We start from the raw sequence: 14420 nt of genomic DNA, 5'->3' as shown, positions 1-14420 counted from the left end.
TCAGCAGAGAAATACGCAGGGAAAGTACATTTATTCCGGCACGAATGAAGTAGTTGTTATTAATACGAGAGCAGTTCAATAAGTAATGCAACACATTTTTTTTCTCGGCCGATTTTGGTTGAAAAAACCGGAAATTTCTTGTGGAATATTTTCAAACATTCCCGCTTCGTCTCGTATAGTTTCATTGACTTCCGACAGGTGGCAGCGCTGTACGGAGCTGTTAAAATGGCGTCTGTAACGGATGTGCGTTGCAAACAACGGGCAGTGATCGAGTTTCTTTTGGCGGAAAACCAGGGAATCTCAGATATTCATAGGCGCTTGCAGAATGTCTACGGTGATCTGGCAGTGGACAAAAGCACGGTGAGTCGTTGGGCAAAGCGTGTATCATCATCGCCACTAGGTCAAGCAAGACTGTCTGATCTCCCGCGTGCGGGCCGGCCGTGCACAGCTGTGACTCCTGCAATGGCGGAGCTTGCGAACACACTCGTTCGAGATGATCGACGGATCACCATCAAACAACTCAGTGCTCAACTTGACATCTCTGTTGATAGTGCTGTCACAATTGTTCACAAAAATCTGAACGAACTTCTCCTTCTTCATGACAACGCAAGCCCTCACACAAGTCTTCACACCCGAGAGGAGCTCACAAAACTTCAGTGGACTGTTCTTCCTCATGCACCCTACAGCCCCGATCTCGCACCGTCGGATTTCCATATGTTTGGCCCAATGAAGGACGCAATCCGTGGGAGGCACTACGCGGATGATGAAGAAGTTATTGATGCAGTACGACGTTGGCTCCGACATCGACCAGTGGAATGGTACCGTGCAGGCATACAGGCCCTCATTTCAAGGTGGCGTAAGGCCGTAGCATTGAATGGAGATTACGTTGAAAAATAGTGTTGTGTAGCTAAAAGATTGGGGAATAACCTGGTGTATTTCAATGCTGAATAAAACAACCCCTGTTTCAGAAAAAAAATGTGTTGCATTACTTATTGAACTGCCCTCGTAAATACTTGCTAACAAAAGTTGCCTTTTACCACTCAGAAATTACGAGAAGTGTGTGGGTCATAATTGCTACCTTTGAGTAAATTTACGATGCCAGAAAACGTTGATATTAATGAATAAATGAATAACTTTGACATAACGAAGATGTAGGATACTATACGAACTTTGTCGATTGTATGCTCAAGTCACAGACTGTGCGCCATATTCGGCTGTCGTCGATAGGATACCTTCCGATCTAGTCATGTGGTAGACCAGTCGCTCGTACCATTAATAGTTGGCTTATAATCAGTGTGAATAAGTTCATTTTACGATGTTTCTTGAATAAACGCGCCATAATGGCTAAAAAATGGTTCAAATGGCTCTGAGCACTATGGGACTTAACATCTGTGGTCATCAGTCCCCTAGAACTTAGAACTACTTAAACGTAACCAACCAAAGGACATCACACACATCCATGACCGAGGCAGGATTCGAACCTGCGACCGTAGCGGTCATGCGGTTCCAGACTGTAGCGCCTAGAAACGCACGGCCACACCGGCCGGCACTCCATAATGCCGTCTCGTGTAAAAATTTATTTGCACAACAAACACCTTCCCGGTTCATTACGTAAATCACAGACATTAGTGTCTATTAGACCGTCAGTGACAGAGCAATTCGAGTTCCTGCTGCTAATAAGGCGAGTACACCGTTCGTTTGTTACATATTTTTACGAGCTTCAAAGAGGAGCGACTTCAGTAATGGATAGGAAATGTGATTGCTGTGGACAGTTGCGAGATGAGTTGGTGACCCTTCGCTCACAGCTCCAGGCAGTGTTGGCTTCCGTCACACAGCTCGAACCTGCTGCCAAGGGCCGGCCGCTGTGGCCGAGCGGTTCTAGGCGCTTCAGTCCGAAACTGCACTGCTGCTACGGTCGCAGGTTCGAATCCTGCCTCGGGCATGGATGTGTGTGATGTCCTTAGGTTAGTTAGGTTTAAGTAGTTTCTAAGCCTAGGGGACTGATGACTTCAGATGTTAAGTCCCATATTGCTTAGAGCCATTTGAACAATTTTTTTGCTGCCAAGGGGCATCACTGTGATGGTTGGACGCGGGATGCGAGGGACGTCGAGCCACTGCTATGGCCGCCCCGGGTACTGCCTGCACTGTTGACCTCTCACCTGTAATCGAGTGAGAGATCATTCCAAAGACTGGCAGGCAGCGAAAGATTTTGCGTGGGGGCGATCTTAGGGGCTCCACGGTTCGTTTCACAAACAGGTTTCGGGCGTTATCTGTGGCCGGATGCAGTCGTCCACCCTGATCCAGAGGAAACTTCTCGGCTTACAAGGTCTGGGCATTCAGAGATGGTGGGTTTGCTGGTAGCTGCGAGGTCCAACCTTAGACGCATAATGGTGCCCCTTATGAACATGGCTGCCAAGGAGGGGAAGGAAGCCAGTGTGCACTCCGTGTGCATACCGGGGGGAATCATTCCGGATATGGAAAGGGTGATCCGGATGCCATTATGAGAACAGGGTGCAGCCAACTGCAGGTCGGTTCCAATGGCGTGTGTCGCTTTGGATCGGTGGAGATTCTCTCTGGTTTTGTGCGGCTAGCGGAAATGGTAAAGACTGCCAGTGTTGCTTCCGAGATTAAGGGGGAGCTCACCCTCTGCAGCTTCGTCGTTAGAACTGACTGTGGTCCTTTGGTGCAGAGCCGAGTGGAGGGTTTGAATCAGAGGCTCAAGCGGTTCTGTGACTGTGTAGGCTGCAGATTCCTTGACTTGCGCCATCGGGTGGTGGGTTTCCGGGTTCCGCTTAATAGGTCACGAGTCCACGACACACAGGAAGCGGCTACACGGGTAGCGGGGGCTGTGTGGAAGAGACTGGGCAGTTTTTTGGGTTAGAGGGTCTCAGGAAACCACAAAAAGGGCGTCCGTCTAAAAGGGGGCAGGTAAAACACAGTAAGGTAGTTGTAAAAACGATCGGTATTGTAGTTGTAAATGGTTGTAGCTGTGTTGGGAAAGAACCAGAGTTCCAAGACCTAATAGAAAGCAATGAAGCTCTAATAGTTGCAGGTACAGAAAGTGGCTAAAGCCGGAAATAAGTGCAGCTGAATTTTTTCAAACGACCTAACAGTTTTCAGAAAGGATCGATTAAATACAGTTGGTGGTGGAGTATTTATTGCTGTCGGAAGTAGTTTATCTTTTAGTGAAATTGAAGTACATACTTCCTGCGATACAGTATGGGTAGAGGTTATACTTGACAGTCGAACTAAACTATTAATTGGATCGTTTTACCGACCCCCCAACTCAGAAGATAGAGTTGCTGATCAGTTCAAAGAAACCTTAGGTCTCATTTCAAACAGGTACCCAACTTATACAGTTATAGTCGGTGGTGACTTTAATCTACCCTCGATATGCTGGAAAAATTATACGTTTAAAGCCGGCGGCAGGCATAAAACGTCATCCGAAATTATACTGAATGCTTTCTCAGAAAATTAGTTTGAACAATTAGTTCATGAGCCCACTCGAAGCGTAAAAGGGTTTCGAAAGCATACTTTACGTCTTAGCAACAAATAATCCTGGACAAATAGGGAGTATCATGACGAATACATGGTTTAGCGACCACAAGGCAGTTGCTGCTAGGCTGAATACCGTAACACCCACAACCATCAAAAAGAAACGCAAAGTACATCTGTTTAAAAAAGCTGATAAAAATGCTCTGAACCCCTTTTTAACAGACAGTCTCCACTCCTTCCTATCCGATCATGTAAGCGTAGAAAAGACGTGGAATGATTTCAAAGAGATTGTATTGACGGCAACTGAGAGACATATAACACATGAATTAATAAGTGATGGTACTGATCCCCTACGATACACAAAACGGGTCTGATCGCTGTTGCGAAGCAACGAAAAACGCATGCCAAATTTAAAAGAACGCAAAATCTCCAAGACTGGTAATGTTTTGCAGATGTTCGAAATATAGCGCGTACTTCAAGGTGAGATGCTTTTAATAACTTCCACAACGAAACTCTCTCTCGGAATCTAGCAGAAAACCCAAAGAGATTCTGGTCACATATAAAGCACACCAGTGGCAAGACGGAATCAGTACCTTCACTGCGCGATAACAACGGTGAAGTCTGCCACTAGAGCAGAGTTATTAATCACGGTTTTCCGAATATCCTTCACCAAAGAAGACGAAGTAAACATTCCTGAATTCCGTCAAGAACAACTGCCAAGATGAGAAGCATAGAAGTAGACATCCTCGGTGTAGGAAAGCAGCTTAAATCACATAATAAAGGCAAGGTCTCCGGTCCAGATTGTATACCAGCCATGTTCCTTTCAGAATATGCAGGAGTAATCCGCTGAATTACAGACCCATATCGATAAAGTCGATTTGCACTAGGGTTTTGGAAAAATACTGTGTTGACACATGTTCAGCACAGATTCAAAAAACATTGTTCTTGTGAAACACAACTTGCTCTTTATACTCATGACGTAATGAGTGCTATTGACAGGGGGTGTAAAATTTATTCCATATTTTTAGATTTCCAGAAGGCCTTCGACACCGTTCCTTCCAAGCGTCTTCTAGCCATACTGCGTGCTTATGCAATATCGCCTCAGTTGTGCGACTGGATTCGTTATTTCCTGCCACAAATGTCACAGTTCGTAGTAGTAAACGGAAAGTCATCGAGTAAAAAAGTAGTAATATCCGGCGTTCCCCAAGGAAATGTTAGGCCCTCTGTTGTTCCTGATCTATATTAACGACATAGGAGACAATCTAAGTAGCCGTCTCAGATTTTTGCAGATGATGCTGTCATTTACCGTCTTGTAAAGTGATCAGATGAACAAAACGAATTGCAAAATGATTTAGATAAGATATCTGTAGGGTGACAATTGACTCTGAATAAAGGAAAGTGTGAAGTTATTCACATGAGTACTAAAAGAAATCCGCTAAATTTCGATTACGCGATAAGTCACACAAATCTGAAGGCTGTAAACTAAACTAAATACTTAGGGATTACAATTACAAATAACCTAAATTGAAATGATCACAAAGATAATATTGTGGGTAGAGCAAACCAAAGACTGTCATTCATTGGCAGAACACTTAGAAGGTGCAACAGGTCTACTAAAGAGACTGCTTAAACCTCGCTTGTCCGCCCTATTCTCGAGTACTGCTGTGCGGTATGGGATCCGCATCAGGTGGGAATGACGGATGACATCGAAAAAGTTCAATGAAGGATGGCTCATTTTGTATTATCGCGAAATAGGGGAGATAGTGCCACAGACGTGATACGTGAATTGGAGTGCCAATCATTCTAACAAAGGCGTTTTAGGTTGCGACGTGATCTTCTCACAAAAGTTCAATCACCAGTTTTCTCCTCCGATTGCAAAAACATTGTATTGCAACCCACCTACATGGGGAGAAATTATCATCACGATACAATAAGATAAATCAGGGCTCGCACAGAAAAATTAGGTGCTTGTTTTACCCGCGCGCCGTTCGAGAGTGGAATGGTAGAGAGAGACAGCTTGAAGATGGTTCATTGAACCGTCTGCAGGTACTTTATTGTGAATAGCAGAGTAATCACGTAGATGTCGATGGGTACTGTACTTTCTGAATCCGACGGTGCAGGTACGGCTCGGCAAGTGGACATAATACCACGAGAGCATCTTCACTTAACAAGCAGAAAGAGTCCCTACGCCGAAGCTCACTAAGTCAGTTCAAGAATGGACTGGTTTAATTATCGCAAAACTCGGATGGCATAGCGTGGCCGCCGGCCGCAGTAGCCGAGTGCTTCTAGGCGCTTCAGTCCGAAACCGTGCAACTGCTACGGTCGCAGGTTCGAATCCTGACTCGGGCATGGATGAGTGTGATGTCCTTAGGTTGATTAGGTTTAAGTTGTTCTAAGTTCTAGGGGACTGATGATCTCAGATGTTAAGTCCCATAGTGCTCAGAGCTAAGCCCCCTTATACCACCACCTACGGCGTCACCGAGACTCACTGAGACATTTCTGGAGGTTTAGTACGAAGGAGGGGGGAGGGGTCTTGCAACACCCTGCACGTGTCCCAGAGGTAATGAAACGAATGATCACCCTTTATTTTTCATTTATGATACATACTTTCAGGAAAGCACTTGGTTTGTATTAACGATTACAAATATTTGACATTAGATAGATTATTCCAGATGGCAAGCTGTTTAACATTACATGCAAATTCTAGTGTCATGTCGCTTCTCCTACTTCTGATACAGTGTGGAACAGTTTTTGCACAAAACATGTACATCTACATCTACATTTATACTCCGCAAGCCACCCAACGGTGTGTGGCGGAGGGCACTTTACGTGCCACTGTCATTACCTCCCTTTTCTGTTCCAGTCGCGTATGGTTCGCGGGAAGAACGACTGTCTGAAAGCCTCCGAGCGCGCTCGAATCTCTCTAATTTTACATTCGTGATCTCCTCGGGAGGTATAAGTAGGGGGAAGCAATATATTCGATACCTCATCCAGAAACACACCCTCTCGAAACCCGGACAGCAAGCTACACCGCGATGCAGAGCGCCTCTCTTGCAGAGTCTGCCACATGAGTTTGCTAAACATCTCCGTAACGCTATCACGGTTATCAAATAACCCTGTGACGAAACGCGCCGCTCTTCTTTGGATCTTCTCTATCTCCTCCGTCAACCCAATCTGGTACGGATCCCTCACTGATGAGCAATACTCAAGTATAGGTCGAACGAGTGTTTTGTAAACCACCTCCTTTGTTGATGGACTACATTTTCTAAGGACTCTCCCAATGAATCTCAACCTGGTACCCGCCTTACCAACAATTAATTTTATGTGATCATTCCACTTCATATCGTTTCGTGCGCATACACCCAGATATTTTACAGAAGTAACTGCTACCAGTGTTTGTTCCGCTATCATATAATCATACAATAAATATGACACGTCATACATGAAGTCATTGTTCTAGTTTCTTTCTTTCTCTTAGCACGTCCGGTGCACCTTCTTCTTGTTCCAACTTCAGATGGTGGGCGGTCCTCAACAGATTTGTGCACAGTACTTGAGCTTCCAGCATTTGTCATCCTTTTGCGAATCGCGTCTTTCTCTCCCAGTGTAATCGTTTTCTCTGCAAGTGAGATAAGAAAGAGTTAATTTAGAAACGAAAAAGTTTAGCACTGCTACTATGGCAAACTGATATTTCGGTTTTTTAGTCAGTTACCAGTAAAAAATTGAAACGCCTGTCATTACGGAGTCCAAACATTTACCGAAAAATACCGGTTATTCAAAACTAAAATACTGGTATCGCTTTTATCCGGCCGGTTTTCCCATCTCTTATTTTTGTAGATAACCAGTTAATAACAATACCATGTTGCAGTGCATGTGTTATACTGATTACCATTCAAAATTCCTTTGGACATGCATGCAGCAAACGAATTCGCAATTGCGAATAAGGACAACTGTCGGCTGTAGAATGGAATGAGGACATTGAAAATTTGTGCCGACCGGGACTCGAATCCGCATTTCCCGCTTATCGCGAGCTGTTATCTTACCTTTGTTTATCAGAATGATTTGGTACTATCATGACACTTCAGTAGACCATAGTCATATTATCATGTAAAATAAGCTGCAAATGGGAGGAAAAATTATTTATGATAACAGAATAAGAAAAAATGAAAAGAATTAAAGAAGAAAAAAAAACAGAACATTGCCGACAAACCACCACCAAACTCACACGATAAGTGCTGTTGTTGTTGTTGTCTTCAGTCCTGAGACTGGTTTGATGCAGCTCTCCATGCTACTCTATCCTGTGCAAGCTTCTTCATCTCCCAGTACTTACTGCAAACTACATCCTTCTGAATCTGCTTAGTGTATTCATCTCTTGGTCTCCCTCTACGATTTTTACCCTCCACGCTGCCCTCCAATGCTAAATTTGTGATTCTTTGATGCCTCAGAACATGTCCTAGCCAACAGGTCCCTTCTTCTAGTCAAGTTGTGCCACAAACTTCTCTTCTCCCCAGTCCTATTCAACACCTCCTCATTAGCTATGTGATCTACCCATCTAATCTTCAACATTCTTCTGTAGCACCACATTTCGAAAGCTTCTATTCTCTTCTTGTCCAAACTATTTATCGTCCACGTTTCACTTCCATACATGGCTACACTCCATACAAATACTTTCAGAAACGACTTCCTGACACTTACACCTATACTCGATGTTAACAAATTTCTCTTCTTCAGAAACGCTTTCCTTGCCATAGCCAGTCTACAATTTATATCCTCTCTACTTCGACCATCATCAGTTATTTTGCTTCCCGAATAGCAAAACTCCTTTACTGCTTTAAGTGTGTCATTTCCTAATCTAATTCCCTCAGCATCACCCGACTTAATTCGACTACATTCCATTATCCTCGTTTTGCTTTTGTTGATGTTCATCTTATATCCTCCTTTCAAGACACTGTCAATTCCGTTCAACTGCTCTTCCAAGTCCTTTGCTGTCTCTGACAGAATTACAATGTCATCGGCGAATCTCAACGTTTTTATTTCTTCTCCATGGACTTTAATACCTACTCCGAATTTTCCTTTTGTTTCCTTTACTGCTTGCTCAGTGTACAGATTGAATAACATCGGGGACAGGCTACAACCCTGTCTCACTCCCTTCCCAACCACTGCTTCCGTTTCATGCCCCTCGACTTTTATAACTGCCATCTGGTTTCTGTACAAATTGTAAATAGCCTTTCGCTCCCTGTATTTTACCCCTGCTGCCTTTACAATTTGAAAGAGAGTATTCCAGTCAACGTTGTCAAAAGCTTTCTCTAAGTCTACAAAGGTCAGTAGTGCCTCACGTGTTCCAATATTTCTGCAGAATCCAAACTGATCTGCGCCGAGGTCGGCTTCTACCAGTTTTTCCATTCGTCTGTAAAGAATTCGCGTTAGTATTTTGCAGCTGTGACTTATTAAACTGATAGTTCGGTAATTTTCACATCTGTCAACACCTGCTTTCTTTGGGATTGGAATTATTATATTCTTCTTGAAGTCTGAGGGTATTTCGCCTGTCTCATACATCTTGCTCACCAGATGGTAGAGTTTTGTCAGGACTGGCTCTCCCAAGGCCGTCAGAAGTTCCAATGGAATGTTGTCTACTCCCGGGGCCTTGTTTCGACTCAGGTCTTCCAGTGCTCTGTCAAACTCTTTACGCAGTATCGTATCTCCCATTTCATCTTCATCTACATCCTCTTCCATTTCCATAATATTGTCCTCAGGTACATCGCCCTTGTATAGACCCTCTATATACTCCTTCCACCTTCCTGCTTTCCCTTCTTTGCTTAGAACTGGGTTTGCATCTGAGCGCTTGATATTCATACAAGTGGCTCTCTTTTCTCCAAAGGTCTCTTTAATTTTCCTGTAGGCAGTATCTACCTTACCCCTAGTGAGATAAGCTTCTACATCCTTACATTTGTCCTCTAGCCATCCCTGCTTAGCCATTTTGCACTTCCTGTCGATATCATTTTTGAGAAGTTCGTATTCCCTTTTGCCTGCTTCATTTACTGCGTTTTTATATTTTCTCCTTTCATCAATTAAGTTCAATATTTCTTCTGTTACCCAAGGATTTCTACTAGCCCTCGTCTTTTTACCTACTTGATCCTCTGCTGCCTTCACTATTTCATCCCTCAAAGCTACCCATTCTTCTTCTACCGTATTTCTTTCTTCCATTCTTGTCAATTGTTCCCCTATGCTCTCCCTGAAACTCTGTACAACCTCTGGTTTAGTCAGTTTATCCAGGTCCCATCTCCTTAAATTCCCACCTTTTGCAGTTTCTTCAGTTTTAATCTACAGTTCATAACCAATAGATTGTGGTCAGAGTCCACATCTGCCCCTGGAAATGTCTTACATGATAAGTATGAACTATTATTCTTATATGGTTTTTTCAATAATTTTTTAATTTTTTAATTTTGTGTTTTTATTTATTTTTATAGTTTGTAATGGAATCTACAAATAGAAGGAAATCTAAAGCAGATTACATTGGAAACAGCAAACTAAGAAAAATCCAAATGTGATTGCAAAGATTGTCGACGCTCATGTGTATCCATACTTCATCTATACACATTTAACAGTAGAACTGGAGCGATGCTGACTCAGTACACAAAACAAAACGAACAGCGAAACCAGGAGAGCACAAGCCGAAGCAAAGCATATGGGAACATACATAACAAGAAAAATACTTATCAGAAAAATGAAATTAAACAACACCTTGCCGACGGAAAACAAGATTCAACATGCTAGCGAAGAGATCTCGATATCGATGCATTCGCAAGCATGCCCAATAGGCAGTGATCATGTACTGCATGAAGTTAATGTGATCTTCCCCCTCGCCTTCTACAACATAATGAACGAAGTGTCCCAGCAACCACGTAATGCCATGAGTTTTCGAGCGTGGAAAGAAAGAAGAATCTGGGCGCAATATGATGTCGGTAGTGTATGCAGCCTCAGAAGATCAGGTAAGGAAGGCCAATTGTGTCCTCATCCAAGACCAGTTTGCCATATGACCTCCACAAGTAAAGCCACGTCGTATCGTATCTAGAGACTTAAACAACGACTACATAAATCCATGTCACTAAGGCCAAAACGGAAAAGTCGCTCGTTCGTTGGAATCAAGTTATTGACTACCTTATACCACGAGGAACCTACGCGCATCGGCAAAATTGGAAGACTGATATTGAACCAAACTGTCGTCCAGGTTGTATGCGGCGATTCTCTTTCAACTTAATTCGGGCAAGGGACTGCTTCCCATCGAGTCTTCAGGAATTTCATGGTGAGGACAGGTCGCCATGAGATGTCAGCCCCTAAATAGCTCACCGAAAGATAGAAGTCACAAATGTGTTTTAACTTATAACTTATTGGACCAGCATCAATAGAGGGTTCAAGACTAGCAGGACGGACACAGAGAAATAAATGAGACGTGAATGTGTAAGTTTCTTGAGTCATCGTCAAAACAGTACGCCGCACATACAGCATCTGCGTCTTCCTCCGTATATCATTCAGGCCTAACCCTCCAAAGATGCGAGGTGTCGTGATCACCTCATCCCGGAAGCGAAATATATACGTCTCTTCCGTAAGAAAAGACCAGACAATTGGTGTAGTTTCTTCGCCATCATCGCGGGATGGGGATAAACTTGGACTACGTAATAAGCTTTGCATCAGACATATGTATCCAGTATTCGGACTCTCTGGAGTAGATTAAGAGAACGCCTTTCGTGCTTAGTATCACTCCCAGAATTTTTTCCCTAACGGACTTCCAACTGAGCGTCGCCATTTTGAGTGGACAACGATCAATGATGATACCGAGAGACGTATGCCTATGCACCGCAGTAGCCCATGGTACAACCGCAACATCAAAACCTCGCAAGGGAAAAAGCATGCATTTACCTTCATTAAGTTTTACACCTTAACTCCGACAAAAATCGTCGATTACAGCCTTCAGTCGAGGTATCTCAGCAGGATTGCGAAGTAGAACCATCTCGTCATCCGCGTATGCATGAACTGCTATAGTTCCGCCGGGAAGCGTCCAACCTGTCAGCTGGGATGCTAACATCCGAAGGAGAGGCTCCAGAGACAACACAAACCAAGTCATTGACAGCGGGCTTCCTTGAGGCACTCCCCTACGGACATTTATTGGGGAGGCGTCAGTTGGCCATTAACAACCACCGAAGCCGAAATACCCCTAAACAGATCTTAGAGCATTCGCCGTGTGTCAACAGTGAAACCAACTGCCTCCAGAATCCGAAGCAGCAAGTCGTGATTAACACGATCAAATGCCTTATCGAAGTCTAGAAAAGCAAGGGCACAGGAGACGGACTTTGCAGCAGCAACCGAGACCACATCACGACACTCGACTATAGGGGTAAGAATGGTACGACCAGGTACGCAGCTTTGATGTTTTGCACCAATCTTCTCCATCAGAGCCGACATCCTACTATTAACTGTCCTCGCCACAGTCTCATAATGAAAGTTTAACAAAGTAAGGGGACGAAAACTATCAGGGGCAGCCGGTCCAGTGCGTTTCGGGATTAAAATAATTTTTCCCACTTTGAACGAGGTCGGCACGACTCTACCCTGTACCAATTCATTCAAAAGGGAGTTAAAGGTAGCACCCAACAACGGCCAAAATCGCACGGAAAATTCCTTTTGAAAGCCATCTAGACCCTGGGACTTTTGAGAAGGCGATCCCACAATAAGTTTGTAAACTTCCTCAGGCTGAAAGGCAGCTAAGAGCGTTGCATTATGGTCAGGTGTAATTGTCGTATCCAAGATACTGACAAGTGGGTCGTAAAATGTTTCATTGGACTCATCGATGTCACAGATGCCTACGTAGTACTGGTGTAAGATACGCACTACATCAGCTTGCGCCATTACGGTACGTCCATCGTTTGTCGTGAGAGAATGAACACAAACGCGTCGGCGATGGGTCTGATGCCGAAGCAAATGATATAAGGAAGTGAGTTCTTCCCTCGCCAATGAACGCGGCTTCGATCGATTTTTCAAACCTTCCATTTGTATTCTCTTCAAGTTCAACAATTTTACTTTTACACGCCTCACATCCGCAATTCGCAGAGGGGCGTGATCCGAGGCAACATAAAGTTAACGCAGGATGGAATAGTAATATTCATAAGTCCTCCGAAAGTCTAGCGCTTTGGCAGCACAAAAAAGTATCTAAGTTTGCCTGACCCTCGGTTTTGCTAGCTGTCTACCATTCACGGGTGTAAGAATATTTCCTAGTGGACCGTAGAGTGCGCTCCCACACGACTCGCATCACGTCATCGAGAGAGGGGTTAGCTAGGTGAGCGACGTTTACCATCCACGGAGGTCGAAACAATCTGACTGGTTGCCGTTCAAGACTGAGAGCTGTGGCCACAGCACAGTGATCCGTAAAGGAAGCTGGGATGACTTCAACATTAAGAATACTATCGCTGAGGCAGTCTGATAAGTAATACCTATCTAACCTGCTACTAGAAGTCGCAATGAAGTGGGTAAATTTAACTAACGTCGGGTATTTACATATTCAGATGTCTTTTAGGCGTAAGGAGCGGACCAATTCATGTAATTCACGAAAAAATTAAAATTAGGAGGTTGATCTGCAGGACGCAATACACAGTTAAAATCACCACCCAACAGAATACCCAGAGGACTCTTACGCAACAGATAAACAATATCCTCTTTATATAAACGCGAACGATCCACCGCGAGACCAGTGCCAGAAGGGGCATATAAAAGAACCGAGGTAAGATTAAAAAGTTGACAACCTATGCCTCTGCCATAATCAAACATTTCCACCTCAGCAATAGGAATGCCTTCGCTAAAGCATAAGGCGCTCCCCATAGAATATTCGGGTGCTACATTAAAGATCATACGAAAACCAAGTAAGCAGAAATTACTAAATAACACCTCCTGTAAGAAGAATCATAAATGAACTGACACAGCGAGTCAATCGCAATTCTGATTCCAGCCGGCCGTTACGGCCGAGCGGTTCTAGGCGCTGCAGTCCGGAACGGCGCGACTGCTACGGTCGCAGGTTCGAATCCTGCCTCGGGCATGGATGCGTGTGATGTCCTTAGGTTAGTTAGGTTTAAGTAGTTCTAGGGGACTGATGACCTCAGATGTTACGTCCCATAGTGCTGAGAGCCATTTTGAATTCTGATTCCACACGATTAACGTTTACGGAAAGGAACGTGTAGGCTTGGGACATTGATCACAGCTGGACAGGGATGTACGGAACCGCCGAGTAGAATTAAGTAGACAGTTTGATAGTCAAAGTCCATTGCGGAATCCACAGAGGAATCAGACATCGGGGGACCAGAGCCCCCGTCATTGCAACCTTTTTTCTTAGATTTCTTACGTGCCACCTCAAGGTCAGGTTGTATACGCTGTTTCTGTCGGCTACGTGGGATGGCGGCCTCTGCAGACGGAGGCGTGGGAGGGGTCATAGGCACAGCGTCAGCGTCCTTCCTTACAGAACTAGGGTCATGTAATGCATTTCCAGTCACTAAGGCGGAAGCATGCTGTGGAATTGCTAAAGCAACAGGTGATACTTGGTCGCTAATTTTATTCTCCTTGGGAGTTCCTGTAGTCGGCAAATGCAGGAAACCTTCGGCGGCTGAAGACGAAGGAGCAGGAGTACATTGCATCGTCTCAGACTGTAATAGAGGACACAAAGACGAAGGGGGGGGAGGGGGACTCCGCTCCCTTTCCACACACCAGCAGCTCTGAAGGAGCCATCCCGCGAGCACGAGGGGTGCTGGAGATAACTTCTTCGCCACTCACCGAACCACGCACGGAAGGTATCGTAGCATCGAGAGGAGCAGGGGATACAATCGATGCGGAGGAGGCTGGCGCAGAAGGCACAGGCAAGTCCTCACCATCACCATCCTGAGTGCGACGTC

The sequence above is a fragment of the Schistocerca cancellata genome, chromosome 7 (assembly GCF_023864275.1).
Source record: "Schistocerca cancellata isolate TAMUIC-IGC-003103 chromosome 7, iqSchCanc2.1, whole genome shotgun sequence".
Classification (NCBI taxonomy): Eukaryota; Metazoa; Arthropoda; class Insecta; order Orthoptera; family Acrididae; genus Schistocerca; species Schistocerca cancellata.
Note: the sequence above shows the minus strand (reverse complement) of the source record.